This window comes from Sinohyriopsis cumingii, unplaced genomic scaffold (genome assembly GCF_028554795.1).
Source record: "Sinohyriopsis cumingii isolate HCF-2022 unplaced genomic scaffold, ASM2855479v2 utg002748l, whole genome shotgun sequence".
NCBI lineage: Eukaryota > Metazoa > Mollusca > Bivalvia > Unionida > Unionidae > Sinohyriopsis > Sinohyriopsis cumingii.
In genome coordinates, this window is record NW_028316290.1 from 25,928 (window position 1) to 51,002 (window position 25,075).

Sequence of the window (25,075 nt, forward strand, 5' to 3'; positions counted from 1 at the left end):
TCCATTCAGAAGTAGCGATAAAAAGTTTCTTAATATGGCTACTGTGGCAACCACATTGTATGTGTGAGTGGTACCATCTTGTTTTTTCTTCCAGATATTTTCACACAAATATCATATTTAAAGATAACATGAATTCATACAAGATCTTGTCGGTTTATTTCATAACAGATTTTTCCCTCATATTAATATAATCTTTTGAAAACATTTATACATTATAGTTCTAGAAATTTTTCATGCTCTCAGAAACTATTAAAATCACAGCAGAAAGTGTTATGTTATATCTTTATTCAGCACTGAAAAATATTTATGAACTCTTAAAGTTTTTTCCCCTATATTAACTTAATTTAATGAAGATGTTCAGACTATAACCTTTCCATTGGATTTATTTTTTCAAACATGGCGTAAAAAGTATGTTATAGTAACCAATTTTTACATTGCCTTCACCATCGCAGAAATCTCTATAATCAATTTCCTAGTAAAGAAAAGCCAAGAAAATAAATGGACAGTTAATATTCACTTCAGGATCACAGACCTGAGGCAAATATGTCATTGTTAAATCAAACATTTTTATTGTGTTTCCTTAGACCTAAATATATATATATACTTGCTGTTACTCTAAACGAAGGCTGGTGATCCAGTTGATAACCTTTTGGGGGTTTTAAGGATGTCTTTAAAATTAAGGCCTTAAAAATGTTGAGATCTTATATTAAAAATGACAATTTGAGCCTTGCAGATTCATGTCCACAGGTGCCCAAATAAAAAAAAAGGGGGGGGGGTGCAAGGGGCAAGCTTGTTGGTGTGTTATAAAATAACTGACTTATCATCGGTGTGCTGACAGGTAATGTGTAATTAAATCACTGTTGTAATATTAATAATGAGCGAGTCTGCACAAAGGAATTTCATACAGCTAAACTAACTCAACAACTAGAGGCAATTAAGAAATATATCCACATTCGTGATTCTGTCAAATGGCAGATACAACAGCATCAGGAAGCTCAAGTGGCATTTACAGAAGGTAAAGAGCCGCTATACTTGTTATCTTTTTAGGGATGTGCTTGGATTTTGCCCTCAAGCTGGAGTAGTCATAGGATATATAATAAATCGCCACGGTCGGAATTTATCCCCAAGCTGGGGTAATCGATGGGTAAAGTCTTATCCACAGTCGGGGATTTATTCAAGATTCAGGTGCAAGTTTTTGTGCATCTCCATGCCCTTGCATAAAACACAGTTACACGTTTTTTTATATAGATATTTTTCAGTTGTAGACAGGAATAATATGTATTTGCGAGTGTTTGAAATGAATGGGTTCATTATGAATTGAGTGGCACTACATTTCAAAAGCAAAATTGGATTGAAATGCAAGAACTGTAGTACGGAATTAGTGTTGGTTCTGGATCGTAGAATGGAATTGTGTGTGTGTGATTGGATTTTTAACGTAGCTTGAATAATTTTTCAGTCATATTGCTACGATGTCTGCAGTGTGGCAGTTTATAGTGATGTATAGCACTGGGGCATCATGCTGCAAACATGTAGTATGATGTTGCACCCAGTCACATTATCCTGACACCAGGCCGATCAGTCCTAACACTAACCTCTTAATGCTGAGCGTCTAGCGAGGTAGCTGTTAATACCATTTTTGTAAGTCTTTGGTATGACTTGGCTGGGGTTTGAACCCATGACCTCCCGCTTCTGAGGCGGACACTCTAACCACTAGGACACTGGAGTGGTCAGAATGGAATTGTAACAATTACAATGGAAGCAATTTGTATTATGCTTGTTGGGGCATTCCTCACTGATGGCTGTCAGTGACATCATCATGGGAATGTGTAACAGCCACATTTTGTAAGAACAAGGTGTAGTTGGTGAACAATACAGACACTTTTCTGCCATTTCCACTGGCATCATCTCATATGATGTTATTTAAAAAAACTTCCTACAACATACTCACAACATATAAAACCTTTATGCAAATCTGATGAAAGCTGCTTGTGTTTCTGAAACACATATTCCATACTGGTGGCAAGAATGTCCAAATCTACATTACAAAAATGAAAACATTACCATCCACCTAGGAGTTGCAAATGTATGAAATCCTCTTGTTGGGTAGTTTTACTAACAGGCTTTACAGCAGGGCCTTCCATTAGATTTAAATGTGGCAGGTAAGTTGACAAAGTAGGGTGGGGGGTTGGGGGGACCTACCCCAATGGGGATAATTCATTTTTTTTTTAAAGTAGCATGGTGTAAAGTAAAAGTAGATGGGCTGATAAGGAATCCACTGAATTTACAGACTAAAGGTTCAGACATTTGTTTTTAAGAGAAAAATGAAAGAAGGAAACAATACAACAGATATTTTAATATGACTTTAATGTTTATTTTCTAGATTTAATTAAGGTTATGAATCAGAATCAGTCTCCAACTCCACTGTAAAGTTTATCTATTACTTCTTCTGCTCAGGCACCTGCAAATTAAAACAAAATTGCAATGCTTAAATAAAGTCATATCATCTCAGCACTAGTTACATATGCAGAAGTCATGTTAATCAGCATTATAAAAATGTATGAAATTTTCTTCACTGCACTTGTGCTTCCCTTACTATCGTTAAGCCATGATACAAGATAACTTTGCACTTACTTATCATTTCTGGCAAGTGGATGGTGCAATCAATTTGCACAAAGATGAATTTATTTCATCCAAATATTTCATGTGAATAAAAATTCCAAATGGAGGCACTTGTCCGATCAGACAAGATATATGCATATTGTAGTTAGCTGGACTCTAGCTTTGATAGTCCTGGGCAATAGGATAAGCTGATTTTGTTATCAGTTTAGAAATGCATCCGCTTTGCAAATACTATGCTTTAAAAGACGAAACTGAATCCAATATTGATGAAATAAGAGTCATTTGGATTACCTTGTTTTTTATCATTCTGCGTTGGTTGGGTGCATATTTGAGGGTCTCTGATATGGTCTCTTCCATTCCATTTGCCTTTGCTTTGCCATTAGTTTTCAAGCAGGCTTCTGCAAGAGTAATACAATGTTTTAAAAAAGTTTCACAACAAAGGATGCATTGCATTTTTCTAAATGCCAGCAATAATCAATGGAATATTTTTAAAACATGTACTTTGAAATGTGGTCTCAAGTTACTTTATCAATTCATTTAAAAATCTCTGGCAAGTCACATGAAAAACACAATTTAAATCAAGCCATACTTACTTATCAAAACCTGACATATCACAAGCTCTTGAAATGCTTTTTTCCCTTTACGTCCCTTTGGACTATACTCTGGCCAGTCTTTTTGTTTTAAGCTTTTTCATCATCCTGCAGACACTATCCCCAATTGTAAACCTGCCAAGGGAGCTCAAGTAGCATATCTGAAAATAATAATAATAATAATATTACTATTTTTTGATTTTGATATTATTATTAGTAGTAGTATTTCATGATCGATGTGACAAAATATGCTTGTATATAGTTATTTTTTGCCATGGTTTTGCAAGCAAATTTAATTTCTCTAACTTGAAAAAAATTTGATAACATTAACTATGCAACACAATGTACTAATAGCAATTATAAACCAAATTAACCACCGTGAATCTATTAACTTCATAAATGACATTCACTCAAGGATTGAATTAAAGTAGCCACATAATATGTAATAGTGTATATGTAGTAAAATACCTGTTACATGTTCATCTCTAAACATGTTTTGGCCTACATCCGTAAGACAAAACAGCCGACCACTACATGTTCACCCCACCCCCAAAAATAATTATACAGGCACTGCAGAACTTGTATAATGCATATTGAGGTTCACAACAGCAAATAAAGGTTATAACAGTTTTTTTAAATAGAAAATAAAGCCCCAATTTACTATCTTCTTGGAGAGTTTGGGATTCTCCTCCAACCTCTGGCAAAGGCCCTCTAGTTCCTCCACTGAATCACATGGCATTGCAAGAATTTCTTCTCTATATTCTGTGTCTGGGCCTTGTGTATGAACTTGGAGGGCCAGCTGCTCCAACAAATTCTCAATATTTGTGTCCAGTTTCATAAGTACATTGAACTGGAAATCTGTAACAGATTTGTGATGAAATTAGTTTTGAAAGATCAAGATCATTATTATAAACTCCTTAAAAAGATCTGTACAGTGAACATGGGTTTAACAATGAAATATATTTATGGAATGAAATACATGGTTTTTGTACAGTTTATATGAAAACTTTTCCCATAATCCTTTATTTTTTTATTCCCTGGATATGTTGTTTCACTGCTGGTGTCTGTAAAGTCTGCATTCAATGTAGATGGTTTAGGCGTCTGACTTACACAAGATAATGGTATACATCAGAAAGAAAAATAAAAAAAACCAATGGAATGATGAACAGTCGACACATCAATGAAAAACAATTCATTGTTTATTTGCACAAATAAGTCTTGAACAGTATGTTTTATGACCTATAATTTAATTAATTAACATCTCACAATGTTCTGAAATAACAGTATCTAAGCTACAAGAGCTTGTGCTTTCATGTCATAATCTTCCATTTTGCAAACAAATTTTGATGTTGAATCAATGTATATGACCTGAGCATTGAACACTAACATTCAAAATGTCTACAAGATGACAAGACTATTATCAACTGAAGTGACAACAAACCAATGAGTTTTACGTGCATTGAACATAAGCATTTTTAAATGCTATAAAATGTGTTTTTAGTGTATGGCCACAAATTACCCAACATTTTGTCAAACATAAAACAGTTCTACTACCTTAGATGAGAATTAAATTCATAAATACAGTGTATAATTGACCTACTCGTATTTAGAGAGCTGTAAATGAAATAAGAGATTATATAAAAGTCAACACCTGTAGTATTTGTTTCATTATTCTATAATGTACATTTTTTTTCCATCCTCAATACTTACTACTTGCAGAGGAACTGGCAGAGAGAAATCTTTATATTCTCCACTCCAGAGTGGATGGGGATGGTGATGGTGTTGTCCTTCTGGATGCAGCTAAGAGTATAAAGATTATCACTACTCCTTAATTGCAGTAAAAAAGAAACAAAGAAATCAGACTGGATTTTTTGGCATGTAAACAAAATGCATACTGGTTGCAATGACCACTGTATATAAAGCAGTGATACAATATATCACAAAATGCATTCTTTTTTAACAAAACATCTAATCTCATATATACAGCATCATGAGTAAGTAAGTACTCTTAAACACATCTTATTAAACAGACAGAAAAATGATGAAATTTATACATACTTTTGATAAAGAATTTCCAATTGTGGCATGGTATAAAAGCAATTGATAAAAAATAAAAAGAGACCAGATAAACTAAATAGAACATACCAGCAGGATAAGAGGAAATCTTGGAGTCTGCAAAATACTCTCCATTTCAGGAGGTTTTGGATGAGATGGCTGACCAGAAAGGTTTCCACTTGAGATTTTCATCTTTTTTCAGTTCTTCATTTTCATCTGAAATGTCAATGAGAACTTGTAAATACTGTATGAGTCCTTGAATACACTGACTCCTTGTGACATACAGGGTTTGCAGAACAATCGCTAGCAATATTCACCACTTTTAAATCCAGCTGGTGAATTTTCACCATGAAATGCATCCGAATGCAGTGAATAATCCTGGATTAAAGACAAAATAGTGTACAGAAATGTGCAATAAATTAGTCAAGCTCCAGACAAAACAAAGATATGATTTATCTCTGATTCATAATGACTTTTCTTGTGCTACACATTTTACCAATGCAAATTACATTGAATTTTGTAAATTAAATGGTACAATTAAGATATGTATGTCAAAAGATTACTAATCTTCAGCTTTCCAATTAATGCTAAACACAAGTATCAAGTCATGTATTTAGTCTCTCACCACCAATAAATGCATTTTTAAGTAATCATCCTAGAGTGCACCAAAGTCATGTGAACTTGATCCAATTCCAACATTACTGCTGCTTGAGTGCTTAGATCCAGTATTGCCTTCACTAACTGATGTTATTAATACCTCTCTCTCATCAGCATAATTTCCATCATTTTTCAAAACTCCCATTGTAAAACCTCTGCTGAAGAAACTAACACTACACCATAAGGATTTAAAGAACAACTGCCCGGTTTCTAATCTCCAATTCATATAAAAAATCTTACAAAAGGTTGTTCAATCCCAGCTTGCATCTTGTCTGAATTCAAACAGTCTTTTTAGCAATGTACAATCTGCATATCGCCCTTGCCACAGGACACAAATTGTGTCTGCAAATAGATTACACTCCAGCCCAGTTGATCTATGTTGTGGTGTTGCACAGGGGTCTGTTCTTGGACCTGTTCTCTACACTCTATACACTCAGCTGCTCTCAAGTGTCATAGATCATCATCCAGTGTCTCACCAGTTGTACACTGATGACACCCAAATATACAAATCTAGCCACCCAACTGAAGTTGATGCTACCATCCAAGGTGTAGAGATGTGCATTTCTGATGTGAAATCATGGATGACTTGTAACAAGCTGCAGATGAATGATGATAAAACTGAGGCCATTCTGATTACAACACAAAGACTTTCTCATTCACGTCCTTTACCTCACACAATAAATATCAGCAACACCAACATTAAATTCACACAATCAGTACAAAACCTAGGTGTTACTCTGGACAGTACTCTCACATTGCACCAACATGTCATGAACATATGCAAGGCTGCATATCTTGAGCTGAGACGCATCAGCTCCATTCTCAGATATCTTTCAGTTGATGCCACTAAAACACTTGTGTGTTCATTACTACTTTCAAGACTGGACTATGGTAACTCAATTCTGTCTGGTTCATCTTAATATCTACTGCAGAGACTTCAAAAAGTTCAAAACATAGCTGCTTGGATCATACTCAGAGTACCACAATCAGAGCACACCTCCCCGCTGCTCTGTACCCAACACTGGCTATCCATTCGATCCAGAATCAAACACAACATTAGTTCTCTGTGCTACGTTTCACTGACAGACTCTAGTCCAACATACCTATCCGACCTCACCTATGTGTACACACAAGCAAGATACTTACACTCCTCTTCCGACAATCATATACTCATTATTCTCACTATGAAAACAGAGTCACATGGACAGCATTCTTTTGCATACCAGGGCCCAGCAACATGGAATGAATTGCCCACTGAACTTAGACACAAAGACGCAGTGATCCCATTCAAGAGTGCTCTCAAAACTACTTATTCTGACTGCAAAAACAAACTTAATGACTTAATAATGTTAACTACCTTAAATATTCTCAGCATGTTTTTTATGTTTTCTAATTTCATGGTGTTTGTTTTTGTAATCATATCATTGTGTATGTTTTTATGTTGTCTAATGTTGCAAAGCGCTTAGAGCTTCTAAAGATTAGGCGCTATACAAAGTCCTCATTATTATTATTATTATATTTAGCTTGGATGAATATTTTTTAAATCAGTGGCCATAACTAAAACAATGGGATTTTGTTTTATGATCATAAAAGTATGTTGGACACCATCCATGATGTACAATGCTGTCTGACATTTCTATGCACCTAAGGTTTCCATCTCAAATATTAAAGCAAAATGCATACCAAATTTGACAGATTGACGAAAATAAAAAAAGCAATGCTTACCATTTGAAAAGAGGCAATTGTCACTAGAATATTCTATTCAAAATGATATTAATTTTGGACACAGGGGATACCACCCCCATGTTTTCCTGACTCGTGATATGTCGGCCTATTCTGTGCACAGCTTTAAAAGATGTAATGTTTATCCATCGAGCTATAGAAATGAAATACATTTACTGTAGACTGTTTCTGTCAGCAGTTAAGTTGAGTAATTAGGTCAGGTTTATAGCTAGTTTACAAAATTCAATGTAGAATGCCAATAAATGACAAGATATATTTTTGCAAACTAAAGTGATCTTGAAAAAAGATTAGTAAAGTTTAACATTTTATAAAAAATAAGCTATTATGTGGAAGAGAAACAACAATGAAATAGGATGCAATGTGTTTGCGTCTTGTTGATGGGGGAAAATTACTAAAGAATTTAGAAACAGACTATACGCTGGGGAATTTTTTGAGAATTTATGTTCTGGCGACAAGTTTACATATTGGGTAGCAGATGATTTTGCATGTGCGGGACAACTTCTTGCAAAATTGGAAACTTGGATTAAATGCAGTATTGTTTTAAGGTATACATTACCATATTTTATATAATGTATTGTATGATTCTAAAAGATGCATAGTTAATCGGAATTTCTGGGTTACAGATTCAAGAAGGTCATGGAGTGGGTCTACATGTTGACTAATAAATTACTATTTGATCCCCTAGGTGATATTTCAATTCTAAATTAAAACTAATAATACTTAATGTATAACCAAAAATGCGACAACCTGGTGGAGAGGCGAAAATGGATATAAAAAACTTCCATATAGCCTCAGCAAATTTAAACTGAATAAATAGGGAAAAAATAATTAAACTAAACAACAAGACAAATTATGATATGATTTTCATACAAGAAACATAATAAGTTGACTAAAGAACTAATAACTTCATATGAGGAAAAATTAAATGGGGTTATAATTGTGAATGATTATAAGGAGATGTAAGGGGAGGGGTAGCTACTTTTATCAAGAATAAAATGGGAGTAACTTGGGAGCAAAAAAACAAGGGAAACTTTTTTGCAGGAAGATTGATACATATTGTGATACAGGACACTCATTTTATAAATGTATAAATACCTGCTAATAAAAACAAAAAGCAACAATTCATTGAAAACCTGTTTAAATATGTAGAAACAATTTCAAAGGCCCCCCTCCAATCTGTGTTGATATTGATGGAAATATTGTGGATCTGATGTGCAATCTTACTGCATGCAAATCTTTCCAGAAAGCACCTATGTACTGTTTAGACACCGGTATTTGGTAACAGCCATATCTAGCGCAAAATTCAAAATGGTCATAGGACAGAAGGTTGAGTAGCTACAATGTCATAGCCTCAATGTCTCCACGAAGTAGGGATAGTAATATTTGTGCTAGGGTTGTGCTATTCCATGTCGATTTACAAGTAACCAAACAGGATTTGATTTGGAAATATTTTTCGCAAAAAGATCTCTTCTGCCAATGGTAGCTCAATGGCTGGGAGAAATACTGGCAAGTCAGATGTGTATAAAATGTGCAGCAATGTGTGCAGATAAAATTGTCAAAAATGTTTGCAGGTTTTAATGAAAGGGCTATATCAGCCTTGAAAGTGCCAGAAATTATCATTATAGATGTGGCTTGAGTCTACATGTTTTCAGTTAACAAAAACAGAGTATCAAAGCTAGTAACTGGCATCCTTGTTAATTTGACTAATAACTATTTTTAATTAACCATTTCAGATTTATAAATATATACTCAATAGTAGTGAAGTGGGATGATATAGCATCAATGGGACTTACCATTAAAAACCACCCTGGGACGATATAGCCTCAATGGGAAATTTAACATTACGGAAACCCTTGGGACGATATAGCGTCAAGGGGAATTTAACATGGGAATATGGGACTGTTTAGCGTCAAGGGGAATTGAACAGGGTGGGACTGTACAGCGTCAAGGGGAATTTAACATGGGCAAAAAAAAAAAAAAAAAATCTTGGGCCTGTTGAGCATCAAGGGGAAATGGAACAGGGTCAGGACCCTATTTTAATAAGGTCCCGACCTGATGGGTCTATGGAAATGGAACAGGCGAATATTGAAACAGGGAGGGGTCTCTATTTTTTATTTTTTTTAAAACAAAAAAAAAAAAAAAAAAAAAAGGGTAGGCAATGAAAGTCAAGATCTTTTCGAGACCTATGAGTGGCCCTGAAAAGGGCCTTTGGGTTTCTTCTTCTTCTAACTCTTCCACTTCTTCAACCATCTTCTAACTTTTACCAATATTCCTGTCATCTTCTTCTTTATTTCTGACTCAGGCATCCAGTCAGGATGACCTATCACTCGGAATTTCTCCTGTATTCTTATCCAGTTATTGTTGAGTTTCTCAAAGCTTTTTTTTCTCTTTCTATTTTCTTCTTCTTTTCTTTCCTTAGACCACTTTTCTTTGATGTTCTTTACCTCTTCCGTCAGCACTTTCCTCATTACTTCTTCCGTTTTTGTCAACTGGTCGAACCCCCATTTTATGTATCACCACTCCATCCAATACAATACTTTTCCAGGAAGCACCCGACTTGGATGACATGGTCCAGTGCTTCCTTCAAACTTCCCACTCTGACATAAGGTGGGTCAGTAAATCCGCTTGACTTGTTGACTTCTTCTTCTATCATCCCTGCGATGAGATCTCCAGCCACCTTTAGTCCTTTGACTTGAATAGTTAACAAGTCTTGCCTATTTCCATCACTCCATTCCTTTTCTATTCTTCCTACAACATATTCAACATCCATTATCCAAAAATAGATATCTCTTAATAGATTGAATAATTTTGTCACCTCCATCTTCTTTGTTTATTCCGTGGAATGGTCTGAACGATTGTTGTTGTTGTTGAGTTGAATTATAGTGGCGTGCGCTTCGCATTGAGCATGTACCACTGGTTTATGATGCCACAGGCACCTAACTGATTACTCCTTGGAGGAAGGAATGGAGCCACTTCCTCCAGGCATATATGTGTTCACAGAACACTAATTGATTGGGCCGTCAGGTCAAGGTACTTTTGTGTACACATCGATCTGATTGTAAGGCCTATGTTTTGTTTGAGTGGGATTGGACCCAGCACACACTCTGTCATTCATTTGCATTGATTAGCGACTAGTGGGATTGGACCCGATCTAGTCCGTATTTTTAATTTATGATGCGTGCACTGCACGTATGTGTTTTGATGTCTGTCCGTCGCAAAGGGCGAAAGTGGTCAGGCTCGGGCGGAGTTGTCTTGCCACAGGTTAGCAGGGTTTTTCCGATCCAGGGTATTTTTGTTCTAAATTTCCGTCTTTGGAATTTTGAATCATAAAAACTCTGTGCTGTTTTTAAGAGAGATAGAGTCTATTGAGGTCGATGTTAGCTTTTAGGTGACAGCATTTGTCGATTGGTTTTGCAGCCTTGTGCTGCTGGCCCTGGATGGAGTTGGTGTTTTTTCCATCTTACTGAGTAATTGTTTTTGGGTCCTAATTATCTAGTTGTAAATTTTGGTTGCAGCCTTGTGCTGCTGGCCCTATAGTCACTGGTTTTTTTTGACTACCTTATACAAGTAATTTTTGGGGTGGTATTCTATATATTTGTTATATTTGCAGCATTGTGCCGCCGGGCCCGATAGTCGTTGGTTTTTTTTGACTACCTTATATGTGTAAGTTTAGGGTCTTAATACGGGGGATCCCTGATGGTCTATTCTTGCGACCACCTTTTACGTTCTATTTTGGGACTATATGGTTATACCTAGTTTTTGTCTTAGCTGTCACCTATGTAGAAGATAGACTTTTGGAGCTGTTAGTTAGGGTGTTAGGTGAGTATTAAGTTAGGAGAAGTGGAGAAGGTTTGTTTTGTTTTTCCCACCACCCACCCCCTGTATATTTCTTCCTGGTATTTGAACTAGGTGTTTTTTAATTTAATGATATTTGTTTGTAGAGTTTTATCAGTCAGTGGGCTAGTTTTGATAAAATGAGTTTTTCTATTGTTCAGAATTTGGTACTTGTTTTGTGAGTGTATTTATTTTGTAATACTTTTGGCTAGATTCGGATTAGATTCCCTCGTCGATCACACTCGCCTCTCATAAATGGAGAGTTCGGGGAGACCGAATCCTTGTCTTCGCCATTGGTCCAAATTTGATATATATATATTTTATGTAAGTATTTATTAGTGTAATTTAGATAATTTCATTGCTTAGCCGGTTTCGGATTAGATTCTCTCGTCGATCACACGGTTTGAATGACGAATACTGTAGGTTCTTATAGTTAAAGTGCAGACCTGAAGGAAAACATCCCCCTAAGACTAAAATCTTATATTACCAAGATCATCACTTAAAACGTACTATTCACAATCTTCTCCTAGAGCAAAAGTAATCCACATAGTGAGTAATTTCAGACCACTGCCATTCAGGGTAACGTTCAAGAATCTCATTGAACTCTTTTGATGTAAACGGTCTAAAGCGATATAATAGTATGAATGCACCCTTGACCCAGAGAAATCTAACACACTGGTTGACTTTTTTCACTTATCTCTTGTGAATTTCTCGGAATAAAAGTTCTACAGTTATCCGTTGAGATTTCACTCTGGCAAGCCCCTGCCAAACTTCCTTGTAAATCTTCTCTTGCAGTTCTTTTGGTAATGATTCAATATCGTTTTTGAAATGAAGTTTAAATACTGGTCTCGATGATGTCCAACATTTGACTCCTAACCAATCTGGTTTCTTCTTTAACGACATGGTAAGTTACTTCAATGTCTCGGTCCCACTAAGGGTAAGTAATGACAATTCGGTGACCAACGAGCATGTTCTAGATAGGCCGAATCTTGTGGTTCCCAGTGGTGAAGTGACACACCGCAACTGAAGCACTTGACTTTATCCCCTTCGTGCAAGTAGAAAAATCTGGCTCTGGCTAATTCTTTGGGGATCGGTCCTCCCAGATACTTAGGCCATTTTCCTTTGAATGATTGAAGACGATTTTCAAAGTCGCAGTATTCCGACAAACACACAGGGAACGAATATTCGTCTTTCACAGGTTCGTTTCGATGAGGGCTGGGTGACATGGACAGGAGTTTGCTCAAGTCTGGATGACATCCGTAGGGGGGTAGACGTGAAGGTGAACATCCACATTTAAAATGAAACCCAGTAAAGTGTCCAAGAGGACGAGCAGCATCGCTTTCGCATCCCTCAGGTTTGACACGCACAGCATCACTTTCCATGAGAGGGGTAGTGAGAACAAAGTTCTCATGATGCTTTACGGCATCGCTAAGGTCACAGCGTACAGCATCGTTCCCAAGGCTCACAATCACATTCCACTTCAGAAGCCCCAAACTTGAATTGTGCCTTTCTGAACTTGTTTTGTGTTTCTCTGAAAGGATTCATCTTGTTCGCTTGGTCTTGGTAGTCACAATGAACTATCGATCTTGACCATAGCCCCTTTTTATACTAGTCACAATGCAGTCTCAAACTTGTACATCGTTCCTTTTTTATATCTAGTTTTTGAAGGTACTGTCTCTAAGGTACCGTCATAATTGTACCGTAGTGTAATGGGTGGAAAGGCCATAGAAAGGTAAGGGCAGTGCAAAGACCATCGAGTGTGTTCCAGAATAGCTGAACCTTTATAGATACATAGATCCATTCGTAACTTCAGTCCACAAGCGAAACACTGTACTTCGTATCCCAATCCTGACTCAGGTCCCAAGTAGACAAATCCTGTTCTAGCTAAAACATGCGAAGAAGGTAATCCTTCCCTATCCGTAAACTATTTCTGAAATGTGTCCAATCGACGGGCACAATCACAATAGTCAGGTAAGAAGACTGGAAAATGGTAGGGTTTGAACTTGGAGTTCTCATCAGGTTTCTCACTTGATTCTTGCTGTGGCGTAGTCATGCTTCTGGTGAGTGGCTATCCACTTACAACCAATGTTTTATACCGACATGTCCATATGGCAATATAAAGTGATTGGGAAGCCGCACTCGCTTCTGATACACGATTTGACAGACTTTTTCCAAGGGTCGACTGACGATGTGGTGAGTGGGTAAACGTACAATCTTGTTCGGTTAATAGGTGGTCACTTTAAAGTGTTCATCTTCTCTAGACTGCAAAGCTTCTTTCAATACGCCAAAGTTCACCACTCGACTGGTACGATAATTCAGAGTCAATCCTTTCACTTTACACTTCGTGTGCACTTCTCTTTGTTTGTCCCGGTATTCGTAGCCGTAATTTTTAAGACCGCCACTGGCGAAACTTAGAATCTTGTCGTCAGAATGCTCGTCTGTCCAGGCTCCTAAACGGTCTCCTTCGATGTTAGAGTGCTGTTGACTCGGGTGATCGATGTAGATGCAACTATCCGTGTCAAAGTACAGGACGCGTTCCCCTAACAGTTCTAAAGCTTCGTACAGTTTTAAGCGAGCATGAGCTGTCACGTAAGCTGCAATGATGACATTTCCAAAAGGATCGGCTTCTACAAAGTCCAGATCTTCTTCGTAATTGACTAAGATCAAATCTTCGCGAACGACGTCCACGTGTTTGATGAATTTAGTTTTGTTGTGAATCATCTGGAAGTAGCAGGAAGGTTCTGTCAAATATTCTTGGGTAAACACGGTCGTTGTGCCATTTTACCCCACAAGCAATTTAACATCACTTTGGCAAACGATCGCCTGCCTTTGTTTTTCTCGATGTGATCTAAAGTAATGCCTTCTTGTGCCCAGTATTTCTCTTTGAATGTCTTTTAGTCTTCGGGAGTGTGATACCAGGACGGATAACCACTGGCTTCTTGCTTTAGTTTCAAAAAGGCATCCACGTAGTCTGCCAAAATGCCTTTCTGAGTGGGGTCACCCTTGTTGTATTGTTCTGTCTTGGGAAAGTGACAAATTTCATACACTTCTAACAGTTGGTATCCCATGTCCAGAGCTTTGAACAATTCTACGCTGACCCACGTCCCCGTCAAGGCCCGTTCTTCCTGGGTGTGCTGACAAGGCTGGTCTTGGTTGCACGTTTCAGCACAAGTACGGCACAAAGGAAACATCAGTTTGTCTTGACAATGGTGAGGTAGAACGGGATGGTACAAGTCAGTGGGAGCCAAAACTTTACATTTGATCAAGCCTTCATATTGTCGAATGTTTTTCAAATCGATGTGTTCCGTCAACAATTGTGGGTGCCCTGCAGGAAAGCGACAATATTTGCACACGTAGGGATACAGTGAACACACGTCCAAGTATCTGATTTCTTCTCCTTTCTCTTCGTCGGCTTGGTACAGCAAACTGGTGGCATTGGTCCTTCCTCCGTACAAACTATCCCTCGTGTTCAGGGGGTCCATGAACTGGTAACTTTCCACGAGGTGTTTAAACTCTGGATCGGTTTTCAAACGGTGATGGTACTCGTGTTCCCACATTTCCACCACTTAGTATCCTTCCTGTTCTAACTTTAGGCGTTGCTGACATGTGGCCTGGTACAAGTCTTCCATGGTTCATTGTAAAAACTGATTTTTAGTGCCACGGTCAGGGTAACAGACGGGGCATCCGTGAAATAAGCAACCTTTAAACTCGTACACAATCTTGGGGTTTTCTAAGTCCCAACCATCGATCGAATGCATTCTGATGGTCTTTTCACCCCCTCCGTTGCGGGCATGCTGAATCCATTTGTCTTCCTTGTCGCACAAGTAATGTAACCAGCGTAGGGCTTTGACCGAGTATTGACGTTTGACATAGTTGGTCATTTGAGGACTGATGACAGCCACGGTGTTTTCAGGCATGAATCATTGCCGGTACACTAAGGAACATGCTTTGGCAATGGTGCAAGCTTCTTTGAAAGGATCGACCCCTCCGTGTTCCATGAACAGTTCTCGAAATTTTCCACAGCAACACCGTAAAATGTCCACGTCGGAACGACAATACTTTAGCATTTCTTCCTGAAAGTCGAAAGGGTCAGAGGCGTGAGCCTGGTACCAAGCGTAGAAAGCTTCTCGTTGTTCGGTACGCATGTTGTCAGGGTCGTAATAGTGAGCCTCAGGCAAATGGGGTAGAACGGTGTGTTGATTGGCTTCCGTATTGAAAAAGTGTGGAAAGCACCCTTTAGCCATTTCTGTCATTCCAAACGTATTAGGCATTCGACTCAAAGGCATGGCTAAGTAACTCATCGAATCTTTAAACTGTACTTGTCCCACTTGCATGAAAATGATTTTGGCTCCATTCAAAGTGACTTTAGGACGTTCGGTGCCATGTTCTGTATAGTATCTGTGAAGAAACTGTCCATCGTATCCGGAGAAATTGTGAGCCATCACTGTGGCATGACGATGACAATCTCCGTAACGTTCGATGTCCTCTTGGATCCACGTCTTGTCGATGGGGTGTAAGACCCATCGAGCGAAATCAGCTAGCGTGTTCGGTCCTCGAAAGATTTTTTCACCTCCTCCAGAAATCTTGCTGCAGTGAAGGCAATGACTGAAAATAGGTTCTTGAATGCACTTCTCGCACGCTCGATGAGCCACGCAGAAATTAGGAATGTGAATACCAGTCTCTTGCATGCATTCAAAATCGAAAAAGATGAAATTGCCTTTCTTCTTGTGACCGATCTCTTTCTCTGGTTGGGGTTGGTATTTTTGCACATAGCATTCGTGTTCCAAGTCCACGATGTGGCAGCAAATGTGACATTTTTTCTTTCCTCGACACAGGTGTGCCTTGGCATTATTGGTAAGTATGCCTTGTCCACAGGTAGGGCACAATCTCAGCAGCTGACAAGCACATTTCTTCTGTGAACCTTGCATCTTCAAATGTTGTTGGTAACAGGCAGGGCTGACAAACGTGCGCAGACCAGTTGAACAATGCACTCGTTCTTGTCCTTCGCTCAGACAGGGTGGAGAGGCCAAACATGCTGAGCATTTCAATCCACATCTCGGTGATGAACCCTTCTGCTTTCTCTAACAGTACTTCGGACTTGAAATCTTTAAACTTCACCGTGTATTTGTAAGCTGTAGTTCTAAATTTTCTAGAGGGATGCTCTTCCGTCTCTTGAATGGAATAGTACTTTTCACGGTTGACTAAGGGTGGTGAACTTTGTTTAGAGGGTTTGGATTCTGGTTCACTCATGTCCTCTTCAAAATCACTGGCATGAATTTGTGCCAAGACTTCAGCCCTGGTACGAGGCGATAAAGCACGTTTCTGCCTCTTACTTTCTTCTTCCTTCTTCTCAAATGAATTGGATCGTTTCATCTTGATAGCAAAAAGTCAAATGACTAAAGTTTAAACACCATGGACTAATTTATAGTCATAGCAGACCAGCGTATATAAAAGGGTATGTGTCTTTCACTATTCATTTCACTCTCAAACCGAGCACAACGATGGAAGAGACTACCCAGATCGAACGTTTCATCATAGCTTTGCGAGGGGTCATCCAAAAATTCTCTTCAGACCAGCTGAGGGACTACTCTCCTTCCTTTCAAGATAAAAGTCAAGATACTTGCTATATCTGTCAGAAGAAAGGGCATTGGTCTTCAGAGTGTCCAGACCGTCAAAAAAGAAAAAAAGGGGCTAGAAAAGACAAAAGTCAAGATACCTGTTATTATTGTCAAGAAAAAGGACACTGGTCTCCAGATTGCCCAAAAAAGAAACAAGGAGTCAGAAGAAGAGAGGGATTCTTCAGAGGAAGAAGAGGAAGAAAACAGGTGAAGAAAAAGAAACAGGAGAAGAAAAGAAGAAGAGAAGAAAGTGAGGAGGAATAGGAGAAAAAGACTGTGGTGGTGAAGAAATTCAAAAAACTCAGAGAGTGAACAATGAGACAGAAGAAGTTTATGAACTTTTTAAAGTGCTCTGTTGTGAATTGTGAATTGGATTGTAAATATTTATAAAAGAATAAATTAGGTATTAAAAGGTAAGTGTCTTTGGGTTTTGATTTTAAAATAAGAACCTACACTCACACACTCATACACACGTACTACAGAGGTAAAATGGTTTTTTTTATAGTTTGAATGGATGTTGGCAATTGAAAGTCTATATCTTTTCGACAGACGTGGGTGGCCCTGAAAAGGCCTTTTTTTGGTGTAGGGGTGAGTTTAAGCAATCAACTTTAACTGCCTTAAGCCTTTGCCACAGCCAAGGCCTACTTCTGGACTGCGTAGTGTTGATGATGATGATTTGGTTGAAATCACTAAGGGTGGCATGGGAGGCTTAGTCACAGGGTTGGAGTGTTTAGCTCGGGAAGGTCGTATTCTCTTTGGTCGTAATAAAGAAGTCTGATAACATTTGTTTCAGACTTCTTAACTCCGCTAAAATGTCTAACAGTACCGTGACCATTTGATTTTCACACCCTTGTTTCTTTGCTGCTGCTTCTTCTTCTTCTTGTTTTTTTCTTACCTCTTCTTTTTGCTGCTGTTGCTGTAGGAGAAAAGCTTGTTCCGCTTCCTTTTGCTGTTGTATAAATTTCTCCAATTCTTCTTTCTGTCTCTGTCTAAATTTCTCCACGTGTGGTAATAAAGGAGAAGGTGATGAAGGTTCCGGAACAAATTCTTGCGAGGTAAGAAAATCCACAAAATCCCAATTCACCTCTTCTGAAAGTAAGTCCGGTTTCCCTTGGGTAGTCTCCACAGCTGGTGCACCCCAATTTATCGTTTTCTGAGTTTCCGTCATGTTGAAAAACTGTCGCATGAATTGACTGCACACAGGTGCTAGCAAATCTATATAGACCACATGACGTCACAGACTGCTCTCTTCGGATTGGATGTGGGCGTGTTTGGATTGGTCAGTGAACTCCGTTTCAATCCTTCTTCTCCCTATAAATAAGTGTAGTTCACTACATTCCTTCACCTGTTCTCGGCGCCTCAACATGTGGACCAACGTTCAATCTTCTACGCTTGTGTCTTCGATGATGTTCAGGACAGACATACCGATGTACGTCCGATCCAAGTGGACACTTGTCCATAGGACAGATACCAGCCTATGGATACGTAGGATCTATGTGGAGAGGCAAGGATGTCTCAAAAGAGTTTTAGTCTATGGTCCTGCAGTCAGGCGAAGCCTAAGGACAAGAAGAAGTCACAGATGCCCTTTATGTTAAGGGCATATTAACATAAACCCAAAGGCCCTTTTCAGGGCCACTCATAGGTCTCGAAAAGATCTTGACTTTCACTGCCTACCCTTTTTTTATTTTTTTTTTTGTTTTAAAAAAAATAAAAAATAGAGACCCCTCCCTGTTTCAATTTTCGCCTGTTCCATTTCCATAGACCCATCAGGTCGGGACCTTATTAAAATAGGGTCCCGACCCTGCTCCATTTCCCCTTGACGCTCAACAGGCCCAAGATTTTTTTTTTTTTTTTGCCCATGTTAAATTCCCCTTGACGCTATACAGTCCCACCCTGTTCAATTCCCCTTGACGCTAAACAGTCCCATATTCCCATGTTAAATTCCCCTTGATGCTATATCATCCCAGGGGTTTCCACAATGTTAAATTTCCCATTGACGCTATATCGTCCCAGGGTGGTTTTTAATGGTAAGTCCCATTGACGCTATATCGTCCCACTTCACTACTCTCAATGTGTTTATACCAATATTAAGTTTCTGTATGTCACTGTGTTTAAGTTTTGATTTTCTCTGTTTTATTTCACTTGATACAAACACATGCTGACTAATCTTGTCATGTGGTGTATCTCGATCATACTGTAAAAGTGCATAGCTTAACACAGGTTTCGAACTCTTGCTATGAGCAGCAGCAGTAAACATGGCATGTACCACATGAAATCAACTTTTTTTCTTCTTGGCTATAAAATCATTAGGTACTAATGTGTAAACTATTAAGTTGGTAATTTTTTAAATATAATTATTGTGCAGATTTACTAAATGTACTTTTGCGATACTAAGTCCCATGTTTGTTTAAAGGTTCTAACAAGCTGGGGTTTTTATGCAATATGTCATAAGTATATAAGGTGTTGTGGGCTGCATGTATGAAGACAGCTCAGCAGCTTTCTAACTAATATTGCAATTACTATGAGCTTTTTTAAAAGTTATTTATTTTCTTTAAGTTGTTTCTTACTGTTCTGTATATAGTTTAGAAACGTTAAGCAATATTTTGGACTAGTCCGATAACATAAGACACATCACCCAATATATTTGTTGGGGGGCTGATGGGTCTTACTGCCTAACGAAGGGTGCTGTGTGGAGCGTTTTGATGTCGACTAACAGTGTAATGAAAGTCAAATTTTCTGAAATATCACACACAACTGGTAACCAATAACAATGCATTTCTACAAAGTAAAGTTATAATGTTTTTGTCAGACTTCACTTATCCTGATGTCTTTTCTCTAATAAATTCAAATTCTCACAAAAGAACCGGACCTGTTTTCAAGTTTTGTTGGCCCACATTTCAGTTGGCTGGAAAGCGATGAAAGTCAGGAATGCCAAAATCGGGTTAAGCTGAAACATTATTCTTTAAGGAAACAAATAAAAATATGTTTTGCCTATTGGAACTGTAAGCAATGTTTTGTTTCATTCAAGAAACATATTCCCCACATGAACCTACTTAAACAAACTTTGGCGTACCTCGACTACCATTGCATTGCAACAAATTCAAATGTATGTCAATGGAACATGAAAATGTGTCCATTTGCTAGTGTCATATTTTCACTCCACCAGGATAAAGACAGCACTGTAAGTATATTAATTACACATAAATTAGTGGAAGAGTGTCGATATAGGCTGCCAAGTGTGTGAGCTATTCCTGAAACTTGGACTACTCATTCCGATGACAATTGACATTGGAACACATATACATGGCCGTTATTTGGGTAGTAAGACATAGCACTAAAACAAAATATTTTGGACTTGTACATTTTTGTTTAAGATTTTATTTAAGCACAAAATATTTATTGATGGAATTTAATGTGCTTTTCTCTATTCTAAATTATATAATTAATATTCATTCCTAACTTATTTTACAAGCAAACTACATATAGTTATATCATTTGTTATAAGAACTTGGCTATATTGTCAAGTGAGTGTTATCTTCACATACCAACACGTGTATGTACTGATTTTCTGTATTTAAGACTCTAATTCCATGCCTGAGAAATTTTTCTTATGCTGCAATACATGATTCAATTTATTATACAGTATAGGTCCAAAAATGTTCTTAGGGATATAGAATACCCAAGTCATTGTGAGTGTTATCCTTGCTGATTTGATCTTTGCAATACAATTTAATCATTACTTAATCCATGATATGATTGAGGTTTTTTTAAACTAGTAATTTTTTAAATTACATTACATTTTTTTGTAATGTAACAAATCCAAATCACACACACACACTTAATCTAGCACTTCACGCACATAATTCCAATGTCTTCACAAAAAGCTCAAAATGTCAAAGTCACTGTGAGTGTTATCTTCACTGACATAATATTCTAACTTCAAGTCAACAATAACTTATTAATCTAGCAATCCAGAAAAGCATAATTTAATGACATTTTTCTTTCATAATTTACTAGTTGTCTAAGTCTGAGGTGGGCAAACTATTTTTCAATGTAGCCACAGGTGTGGCGAATGAGAAGTGAAAAACATCATACGATGCCACAACTGAGCCAAACTTACATGGCCAATTTGCCACTTGTGGCAATTGGTGACAAGGTTGCCCACCCTGGGTCTAAGTCAGTGTGACCATTGTCATTACCAGCCTGAAACCCAATTTAATGCCATTTGTATAAATTCATTTCAAATAAATATTATGATATAGTTGAAGTGTAAAGTCAAGCGAGTATTCTGTTTGCAGATTTTACATTTTAGATATTACAGTAAAGTCATATTTTCTCTTGTGTAGTGAACTTTATTGCAACTGGTTCCAAAATAGTAAAACTTATTCAGTTTTCATTCACCAGAATAGATATTAATACAATCCTGAATTAAATGTATGGTACTAAAATATACCCTGATCTTGTGTGAGATTGTAATATACAGAACTATACCTCAAGACAACAATAATATATTGAATTTATATTATATCAAGACTGTCATGGTTATGAACTCCAACTTTATTCAGGTTTTTTCATAATAAATGATCATCTTGTGTTATGGCTGAAAAGAAATCAGAGTTCATTTTAACTCCATTCTCTCCACATTTGTCAGTTGTTATGAGGCATACTCATCATCAGTGTTATAGTAAAATGTAATCTTATCTGGATCAATCTTGCTGGTGTAATATATGAATGGAGAAAGAATATTATCATCCAGATTAAAATATTTTTTATTCAGACTCTACTGAAAATTTTAGCTGGATATGGGATACGGAGCCTGATGTGTACGAACAAAGCAATGTGTACCATGACCTTTTTAATTTAACATTTTAAACTCCTGCAGAAGAAAGAGATTTTTAGATCCATTAAATTGTATTAACAAAAACATTTCTTCAGTATGATTTTCCTTTACTTAGTAGTGACACAACTCATATTTTAAAGTTGTTGTTTTGTGTTTGGTTTGGCTTTTTATGGTAAAGCAACACAAGTAAGTTATTTAGTGCCAAGGCACTTTAAGTATAGTGCCTTGCCCAAGGACGCACCATGGTAGCTAACCCAGGTTGGTCCGATGGTAGAATTTGAACCTACCTTATTTCACAGGTCCAGAAAGCTAACCACTGAGCAACTACAGCTCCCCATCTTATAGTGGAATGCTGGTATACTTTATGATCAAGAAGGATGGGTTGGGGTATGCATGTTGCATCTGAAAAAAGTGATGGAATTTTTGTTTACATAATATTTTAGTCATACAATATGAATCATTTTCTATAGATTTAAGATGTATCAGATCAAGTTAAGAAAAATTATATATTCTGTTTCCTGGGAATGTACTAAAATTCACTGTTAATGTTTGATTTTTTTGGTAGTAAGCTTACTTGGTATTTTTTTCTTTTTAACTTGAATACCTAATTTGTTAACATCCTGTCCTAAATCTTCATGGTTCTGTCTATAAAGTGACAACTGTTGATACATGTAGGGAAGTTTTTGTTTATATCTTTTGATTTTTGTGGTTCTGGAAGTTGCAGTATTTGTTGTTGTATTATTAACCATTTCAGTAATTTAATGAATGCAGAGTATACTGCTCTATAAATGAAATTTATGGGAAGATAATGTAAAAGTATGTTTCACTGCAAATATAAATTGTTTTAAATAATAATATATCATTTATCATATGACTATTCAATTGTGGTAACTAGTATTCCATCCAATATCTATATATTAAAATATGTCTTTTCATACAGCTGGTGATCATTTAGATACAAGTCCAATTGAACATAATCAAATTATCAGTGCAGGTGTTTTTATTAGTAGTAGTATTGCAAGTATAAGTGTTAGTATTAAGATTTCATATACAGGTATGATAAGTGTATCATAATGTTTAAATGATGCTCCTTGTTACAACATAAAATATGTTCATTGAAACAAATGGTTCACTGGTAAATTGGCAGTAAAGGTCTTCACTGAATTATGTTGCATAAACTATTTTACAATAAAACATATATGATGCATCTCAATTATGATGATGTGGAGGAGGAGGATTAATAATAATGCAGTTTAAGTTATCTTCATCACATAAGTTCTAGCAGATGTGTCATTTTTATGTGGCTCATTATCAGTTTGAAACTGGTCTATGATTCCTGGATCTGGACATATCTGGCCCCCTGCTGTTGTGCTGCTATGGTCTTTACAGTTCATTAGGATATCAGTTACACTTGGTTTACATTTAGAACCCCATGGGATGAAATGCCCAGTTTGAAACTGAGAGAATGGTTAATTATCCATAATATAACTCCTGCAGTTATTATTAGGTTTGATATCAAGGTCTTTCATTAAAAGCTTTTCAACTCATGTTCTGTTCTACCATACAGATAAATAAAGTCAAATTCAAGGCTTTCAGAATTGTCCAGTTTGTTTCATGTGTTGTCAGTTTAATGGGCAGGTAACTAAATGTGCAGCAGACGGACTGTATATTGCCACTGTACCACATAAATATCAGTGCTTAGTCTGCTCTCAGTGGCTGTGGTTTGATTAGTTACAAGTGTCATCACATGTGACTAATTATTAACCAATGTAATGAAACTTATATAATTAGAAGGCTGTATTTAAAAACTCTAAAGATCTTAAATGTGTGCTAGAGGGTAGGGTTAGCAGTTATAATCCCAATTATGTTGTGACGAGCAAAAAGCACTGCACACATTTGAGCTTTTAGTTTGGTTCTGGTAGGGTCAAAACATGCAGGTACATTTTGATCTTTAAAAATTAACATAATTCCCATGTAATACTTTCCAAACCTAAGTATGCAATTGATCTGATAAAAGTTTTGAGATTACTGTTTAGGCTCTGTTCTTACAATACTAGATATACCTGACTACTCCACAGTGAAATGGCCAACTGTTAAGTTATATAAGCCAGATGAGTAATGTTAGCCATTTGTTTAAGTGTTTTCTCATTAATTTCATTTGTGTCACAGAGTTGCATGCAATATTTCTTTCTAGAATAAATTTATTTTATTTTCTAATTGTGTATTTTATGGTCTCACTGGACAGTTTATCTGGTGAATTTTCATCCGACAATGACCAATTACAGAAAAATGAGAATAATTTTACACTGAAGATACTAACAAAAACAAACTAATGATTTTTGTAGAAAGCATACATGTGAGATTTTGACTGCAGTAATCAGGTTAATTCCTGATGCAGCTATTGATTTCTATACTGAACCATCACTGCCACCATCTCCTAAATTTTACATTCATTTTTGACAAGAAATAGCTATTTTCAATATTTTTCTGTGACAAGGCAGCTAAAAGAATCAGTATGTGGCTTATGCATGAATAAAGTTCACTAGTACTATAACAAATTAGCATACTTTTTTCATCAACCCTCAACCATCTAGATTTTTTTATATTTGCCTCTGTAGCAGACACACATCAAGGTCAGCAGCTCATTTGCAGATCAAGCATTTGATCTCCAATGCTCATCTAACTGTGACAGGCAGTCACTAACAAGCCAACCTATTTCCATGCCTAACTCAAAGTAAATCTAAACCACATTATAGATTTAGCTTATGTGTGAATTTAGAAATGCTAGGCTTGTGATAATTAGGTTCATGCCTTCTACCTTAAAAATTAGGTGTATGTCAAAATACAAAATTATCCAGTGAGACCTATGATGTTAATTTTAATCCCTATGGGATTTGTGACATAAAAAACCCAAATGCTTTATGTATTAAAAGGTAACTAATGGGGGCAGGATAAGCAGTGAATCAATGGTATGTATGATAGACTCCTGATAAAAATGTTTGTGTTACAATCCTGTTATCAAGTCAACCAGGTTACCTACTGCAATGTACCCTTGCCTTACTCCAATTCCCTCAGTACTCAGTAAACAACTAGTGTTGCTGTACATAACAAAACCAGTC

General features: G+C 37.0%; 1 long non-coding RNA gene across 5 annotated transcripts; it reads right to left on the reverse strand.

The window, feature by feature from the left end:
• Window positions 1–2,345: 2,345 nt before the first annotated feature.
• LOC149770063 (uncharacterized) lies at window positions 2,346–22,742 on the reverse strand. Of its 5 annotated transcripts, none has more exons than XR_016418974.1 (7): window positions 22,244–22,742; window positions 5,355–5,480; window positions 4,920–5,009; window positions 3,871–4,067; window positions 3,213–3,370; window positions 2,911–3,017; window positions 2,346–2,458 (listed from the first exon to the last, which is right to left on the reverse strand). It is a non-coding gene; the product is annotated as an uncharacterized LOC149770063 (long non-coding RNA). The 5 variants fall into 5 exon arrangements; XR_016418970.1 differs by having other exon boundaries at window positions 22,244–22,733; XR_016418971.1 differs by having other exon boundaries at window positions 4,920–5,036; window positions 22,244–22,733.
• Between the last annotated feature and the right edge of the window lie 2,333 nt (window positions 22,743–25,075).